The 7,323-nt window shown below is 46.4% G+C and overlaps 1 long non-coding RNA gene across 1 annotated transcript; it reads left to right on the plus strand.

Annotated features, from left to right (window-relative positions):
• The first annotated feature begins 1,703 nt into the window (after positions 1-1,703).
• On the plus strand, positions 1,704-6,809 carry LOC128121679 (uncharacterized). Its single transcript, XR_008222234.1, has 2 exons — positions 1,704-4,206; positions 4,386-6,809. It is a non-coding gene; the product is annotated as an uncharacterized LOC128121679 (long non-coding RNA).
• The last annotated feature ends 514 nt before the right edge of the window (positions 6,810-7,323 follow it).

Below are 7,323 nucleotides of genomic sequence, written 5' to 3' on the forward strand. Positions count from 1 at the left end.
TGTCCTATCCAGGCGCTGTCTGCGGGTGTCGGAAACTCCCGACCCAGGCAGGTCCTGGTGTCGTGTACCGCATCCCTGCTACATCTCCCGATTCACCGGCCCCTTGCCCTCAGGTGCCTTCTGCCTGGCCCAAAGTCGGTGGTGTCTTTTAAGGATCTGTAGTCCGGTTTTAGGACCGAGACGTCCCTGGTCATCCATCCAGACGCCACCGTCCCCATCCGGTGCCCGTTTTTCTCGGTGCCCTCGGAGACCAGTGTTCAGACCGGTCACCTTGGTGCGCCCTGCCCTCCCTCCCTCCTTCCCTTTTCCCAAACGTCTCTTTCATGTGGCTGACACACTCACTCTTCCACCCCTCGGGCTGTGGGCAACTCCAAGCAGCTAGTCTAAGTCTGGCTTTAGAGAGCGCTGCGGGTCGCTAGGGGTCTGGAGGGCTCCAACCTTTCTGTATCATCACCAGAACTGCACTGCCCTGAGGACCTGCCGGTACGGGAGGCGAAGCCTCGGCTCGAGCGGTTCACTTTCCGCTATGTCTCCCTGACCAGAGGCCCTAGCCCCCCCTCGGAAAACACTCGGCGTCCCTCAGATTCTCCATACTTCAAGAGCTGACTTGCTAAGGGCTGTGGGAATCCCCCCAAGCCTGGCTCCGCTTCCCTCAGTTCAAGTGCGCCCCCTGGTGCCCTGAACCTTCGCCAGCCGTCCTGCCAGCCCATGCCCTCCCAGACTTGGTCTAGGCTTGTGGGTGGGTTTTGGGGGTCTGATGACCCACTATGCAGAATCCCACAAGCTCCAAGTTGGACCTGCCACCTGCAAATATACTCAGCCCTTCAATCTTTTCCCTGAGCCCTCTGCTTGAGGACTTTCTCCAGACATATCTCTAAAATGTTCTTCTTAAAATTGTGCCCCCGCCTTCTTCCTCGGATAATAGTACTATTTTTTTTGGGGGGGGGGCGCGGTATTGAGACAGGATCTTACAATGTAGTTCTGGCTGTCCTAAAACTCACTATGTAGACCATGCTGGCCTCTGCCTCCCGAGTGCTGGGTTAATAACATCTAATGAAGTTAGACACTGTGAACTTACCTCTTCAACAGAAAAGTTAGATAATCTACTGTGAGTCTCCGCTTCTCTTCCCCCTTCCCCTCCCCCCCTCCCCCCCTCTCCCATTGCATCAGTATAGCCAGGCGTTCCGTTTATCTAATCTGCCCATTTCTGTCCCTGAGACGCAACTATTCATCCAGCAATCTCTGCATCTCATATCCACCTCGCAGGGAATTGTGGGAAATGTAAACCTGACCTTGATAAACCTGACCTCTTGCTAGATCCTGCAGAAAGCCTCTACCATTTGTTCTGCTAGATAAAGTTCAAGTTCCCCAACTGACTCACCCATGCTGCTTCCTACACAACAGCCTTTTCCTCCTCCTGCTCCTGGGTGCTCCAACCTCGTGGAATTGCTCAGGTTCTGTTTCCTCTTCTCTCACTAGGGGCCCTATCTTGGGCAGCACCTCCTCTGGGAAGCCTTCCCTAGCCACACTCTGGAATGCCTGCATCTCTTTTTGTCTGATGTCTGTAATGCTTTATAATATGCATCCCCATTTTCCTCTCACTGGAAACTCCTTGGGGGCAGAAATGTCTTGGTCATTGGTACTTCTAGCCCTTCATACTAAAGTAAACTCTTTTTTTTTTTTTTTTTTTTTTTTTTTTTTGGTTTTTCGAGACAGGGTTTCTCTGTGCAGCTTTGCGCCTTTCCTGGGACTCACTTGGTAGCCCAGGCTGGCCTCGAACTCACAGAGATCCGCCTGGCTCTGCCTCCCGAGTGCTGGGATTAAAGGCGTGCGCCACCACCGCCCGGCTACTAAAGTAAACTCAAGCCGCTGTACAGTATGAGTTTGTGGGATGGAACACGAGCAAGGGAAAAGTAGCCGCTTCTAGGACACAAGATCGTGCACCACTGGAGGATTATGGTAGTGTCAATGATGGTTACCTTTTATTGATAGCTAGACTTTTCCTAGGTGCTTTGACATCCTCTGTGTCAACCATCCTAGATATAGCCATTATCCTTATATTCCAGATGAAAGACTGAGGATTTAGGTGGCTTTCCCAAAGCAATGAAACGTGAAAGGAGTCACTGTTGAGATGGCCCAGGTCCATCTGAATGAAACTTTTTGTTTTTAATTTGGGAGTGCCCAAGCTAGACTAGCAGGGCTCCTGGCAAATTTATAAGCCAGGAGTTGCAGTCCAGAGTGTAATCCCAGCACTTGGGAGGCAGAGGCAGGTGGATCTCTGTGAGTTTGAGGGCAGCCTGGTCTACAAAGCAAGTTCCAGGACAGCCAGGGCTACACAGAGAAACGCTGTCTTGAAAAACAACAACAACAAAAAGAGAATAAAGTCACACTGCCTGGCTTGAGACCCTGAAAAAAAAAAAAGAAGAAAGAAAGAAAGAAAAGGAAAGGAAAGGAAAGGAAAGGAAATTGTAAGTCATGTCTGGTGGCTCACACTTATAATCCCAACACTTAGGAGAATGAAACAGGTGGATTGCCATGTGTTCCAGGGCTGCCCGGGATATATATTGAGTTCCAGGTCAACCTGAGCAATAGAATGAGACTGTCTCAAAAACAAAAAGAATTTAATATAACCAGATAATATGTAGAAAAATGCAGTCACTTTAAAGGTCTGAAAAGAACCTCAACCTTAGAATGAACATAGAAATTCAAATAGTAACAAGACCTCTTTTTTTTTTAAGTTCACAAATGTTTTGTCTAATGTACACCACATGCATGCATTACTCACGGAGGCCAGAAGAGGGCATCGGGTCACCTGGAACTGGAATTAAGTGGCTGAATGGCCAAGGAGGTGATGGGAAGCAAACTTAGTCCTCCTCAAAAGCAGCAAATGATCTAACCACGGTGCATGCGTGTCTGCACACCAGAAAAGGGCATGGGATCCCATGGGACTACAGTTATAGAAGATTGTGAGCTGCCATGTGGGTGCTGGGACCTAAAAGATACTTTTCTAAAGGGGGAGGTGGTGCTGGGTATCAACCCCAGGCCCTTACATATGCTAAGCAAGCTCTCCATCATCAGTTACAGCCACAGGCCCGATGATGGGATGATGGTTTTGGGTTTTGTTTTGTTGTTTGTTTTTCTGAAACAGAGTTTCTCTGTGTAATCCTGGCTATTCTGGAACTCACTGTATAGACCAGGCTGGCCTTCAACTCAGAGATCCACCTGCCTCTGCCTCCTGAGTGCTGGGATTAAAGACATGAGCCAGCACTGCCCAGCTAACGGTTTTGGTTTTGTGTTTGTTTTTCTGTACTTTTCTGTTTGCATGCATGAGTACACATACTTGTACATGTTCATGTGTGTGCACCTTCATATGGAGGAGGCCAGAGTTCTGTATAAGGTGTCATCTTTTTTTTTAAAGATTTATTTATTTATTATGTATACAAAACCATCATTACAGATGGGTTTGAGCCACCATGTGGGTGCTGGGAATTGAACTCACGACCTCTGGAAGAGCAGTCAGTGCCCTTAACATCTGAGCCATATCTCCAGCCCGGGTGTCATCTTAATAGTATTCCACCTTATATTTTGACCCACTATGTGGACCAGGGTCTCTTATTGACCCTGGAGCTTCTAAAGTAGGCTAGGCTGGCTGGTCTGCAAGCCCCAGGGATCTCCCTGTCTCTGCCTCCTCAGCACTGGAATTAAAGATGCTCACATTGTACTCAGCGCTCCTAACACCACCACTTTGGGTTTTGTTTTTCTGAGATAGGATCTCCCTATATAGTCCAGGCTGGCATGGAATCCTCCTGCCTCTGCCTCTGTACGGGTATGCGCCAGAATGCCTATCATTTTTGAATGAATAAAGAACATTTTTTTTGCTAGTCTAACGGGATGTATGCCTGTAATCCCAGCACTTCAGAGTCTAAACATGAAGATCCAGAGTTCCAGGCCAACCTTGGCTGCCACAGTGAGACTCTGTCTCAAGAAAACAAGTTTTGTGTTTGTAGAAGGATTTTAAGTTTTAGCATATAATATTATATTTATTATTGCTTTTTTTGTGTGTCTAAATACTGAGCTACTATTTTTTTTTCTTGGTTTTTCGAGACACTGAGCTATTATTTTTAACCTGTCAGATTTTGTGTGAGGGAATGAGTACTCTCATAGTTTTTTTTTTTAGGTTTTTCTGTTTGTTTGGTTGGTTCACTGGTTTTTTTTTTTTTTTTTTTTTTTTTTTTGGTTTTTCGAGACAGGGTTTCTCTGTGTAGCTTTGCGCCTTTCCTGGAACTCACTTGGTAGCCCAGGCTGGCCTCGAACTCACAGAGATCCGCCTGGCTCTGCCTCCCGAGTGCTGGGATTAAAGGCGTGCGCCACCAACGCCCGGCTAGGTTTTTTGTTTTTTCAAGAGAAGGTTTCTCTGTGTAGCCCTGGCTGTCATGGAAGTCACTCTGTAGACCAGACTGGACTTGAACTCTGAGGTCCACCTGCCTCTGCCTCCTGAGTACTGACATTAAAGGTGTGCGCCACCACAACCACCTAGTACTCTCATAGTTTGTAAGAATACAAACCCATACGGTGTTTTGGAGGGCCATTTGGAGCGAACATATACATTCCTTAATGTTCTTATCAAGTCCTTAGCATCTCACTTCTAAGCAAGTGCTTTAATATACTCTCAACTCCACAGCATCATTTTGTATTGAAACAATTAGAAACAGCTACCCAAGCCAGGTGATGGTGACACACACCTTCAATCCCAGCTCTTGGGAGGCAGAGGAAGGCAGATCTCTCTCTCTCTCTCTCTCTCTCTCTCTCTCTCTCTCTCTCTCTCTCTCTGGTTTTTCGAGACAGAGTTTCTCTCTGTAGCTTTGGAGCCTGTCCTGGACTAGCTCCGTAGACCAGGCTGGCCTGGAACTCACAGAGATCCACCTGCCTCTGCCTCCCGAGTGCTGGGATTACAGGCGTGCGCCACCATCACCCGGCAGATCTCTTGAGTTCGAAGCCAACCTGGTCTACAGAGTGAGTTCCAGGACAGCCAGAGCTACACAGAGAAACCCTGTCTCAAAAAACGAAGGAAAAAACAAAATACAAAAAAAAAAAAAAAACCAAACCAACTGCTCATGGACAGGAGGGGTAGCTTATGATCTATGTTATTCCACACAATGGAATTCCATTTATTTTGGTTTTGAGACAAACCTAACTGGCTCCAACGTGCTATGTAGCCTGAGGATAACCTTGAACTTCTGCTCATCCTATCCCCACCTCCTGCTGCTGAGATTAGGGCCATGGACCACCACATCCATTTTGGTGTTGCTGTTATTTGTTATTGTTTCTTTAGTGTCATCAAATTTTATGAGAAAGCTTTATATTCACTGACACCTAAAAGTAAAGCTAAGTATGGTTACACATGCTTTTAATGCTGGTACTAAGGAGGTAGAAGCAGGTGGATTTCTGTGAGTTCCAGGCCAGTCAGTCAAGGTACATAGTGAGATCCTATCTTAAAACAAAACAAAATAAACAAACAAACAAAAAAAACCATAATTTGTAAGACAACAAGAAGGGATGCTTTTCACCATGTATCCTGAGACAGAAAGTGAGGCTGGCCATGTGGTCCAGTGGATAGAGGCACCTGCCACAAGCCTCGTGACCTGAGTTCCATCCCTGGAATCCACAAGGTAGCAAGAGAGAACCCATATCCAATAGTTGTCCTTGAAGTACCACAGGAATACATTGGAAAGGGTGCATGCACAGGAACATACAGGCACACACACATATACAGGCACACACACACATACACACACACATACACACATATACACACATACACACAAATATACACACATACACATACATACATATACACATACATACATATACACACACATACACATACACACATATATACACGTACACACACATACACATACACACATACACACAAATATACACACATACATACATATACACACACATACACACATATATACACGTACACACACATACACATACACACATACACACAAATATACACACATACATACATATACACACACATACACACATATATACACTTATACACACGTACACACACATACATACACATACACACATACATACACACACACACACACACACACACACACACACACACACACACACACAATGTCTGGAGGGATGACTCAGGGATTAAGAGCACTTGTTCTTGCAGAGGACACAGGGTTTGACTCCCAGCACCCACAGGGTGGTTCACAGCTGTCCTGTAACTCCAGTTCCAAGGGATCCACTTCCCTTTTCTGACTTCTGAGGGTACCAGGCACACACATGTCTTGTTTTTCGATACAAGGTTTCTCTAGGTAGTCCTGGCTGTCCTGGAACTCACTCTGTAGACCAGGCTAGCCTCGAACTCAGAGATCTGACTGCCTCTGCCTTCTAAGAAATGAGATTTAAGGTGTGCCCTGCCACTGCCTGGCATTAAAAGAAAATCCAAAAGAAAAAGAATTTAAAGAGAAGTTGGGATCAGTGATGTAGTTTGGCAGTATGTAGTGGGTAGCCGTTCCAGTTTTGACCTGGAAATACCACCCCCTTTGAGACTTTGGCAACTGTCACGCCTACAAGACAGAGCCGAGAGAGGACCCCTGAAGACCCGGGATCTGGATGTGGGAGCTCTCTCGGTTCCTGGACCCTGGATGCTGGAGGTAGACCCAGCAGAGTTCTTCAGAGAACACCGCCGGACTGCACTACACCTTTCCCAGACCCTGTTACCTATCCCTTCACTTGTAAGTTACCCCACAAAATAAACCTCCCTTTTAACCACGTGGAGTTGCCTTAATATTTTAACCAATAGCAGTAGGGCGGATGCTTGGTATGAATGAGACCCTGGGCCCAGTCTCAATACAGAACTGAAAATACAGTAATGGGAGAGCAGGAACTATACCGTGGCCTGTGCTTGTTACTTACTTTATACTTTCATGTATCAGGTTTTTAAAATTTTGATTGTTTTCCATATGTGTGTGTGTTGCCTGCATGTGTATTCTGTAAGCTGCTTCATGCCTCCTGTCCTCAGAGGCTGGGTTGTGAGCCACCATGTGGGTTCTAGAAATCAAACCTGCATCCTCTGGAAGAGCAGTCAGTGCTCTTAACCACTGAGCCATCTCTCCAGAGGCACATAGCAAATATTTTAGAATAACATATTTAGCCACTGTGCAGAAACCAGTTTTAAGAAATACTTGTTCCATTGGGCTGATGTGTAGCTCAGTTGGTAGCACACTTGCCTACCATGCCTGAAGCTCTATGAAGCAGAAAACTAAGGTTGTACAGGCCAGCCCTTGG

The sequence above is a fragment of the Peromyscus californicus genome, unplaced genomic scaffold (assembly GCF_007827085.1).
Source record: "Peromyscus californicus insignis strain IS unplaced genomic scaffold, ASM782708v3 Scaffold_3__1_contigs__length_106647218, whole genome shotgun sequence".
In the NCBI taxonomy this organism is placed as follows: Eukaryota; Metazoa; Chordata; class Mammalia; order Rodentia; family Cricetidae; genus Peromyscus; species Peromyscus californicus.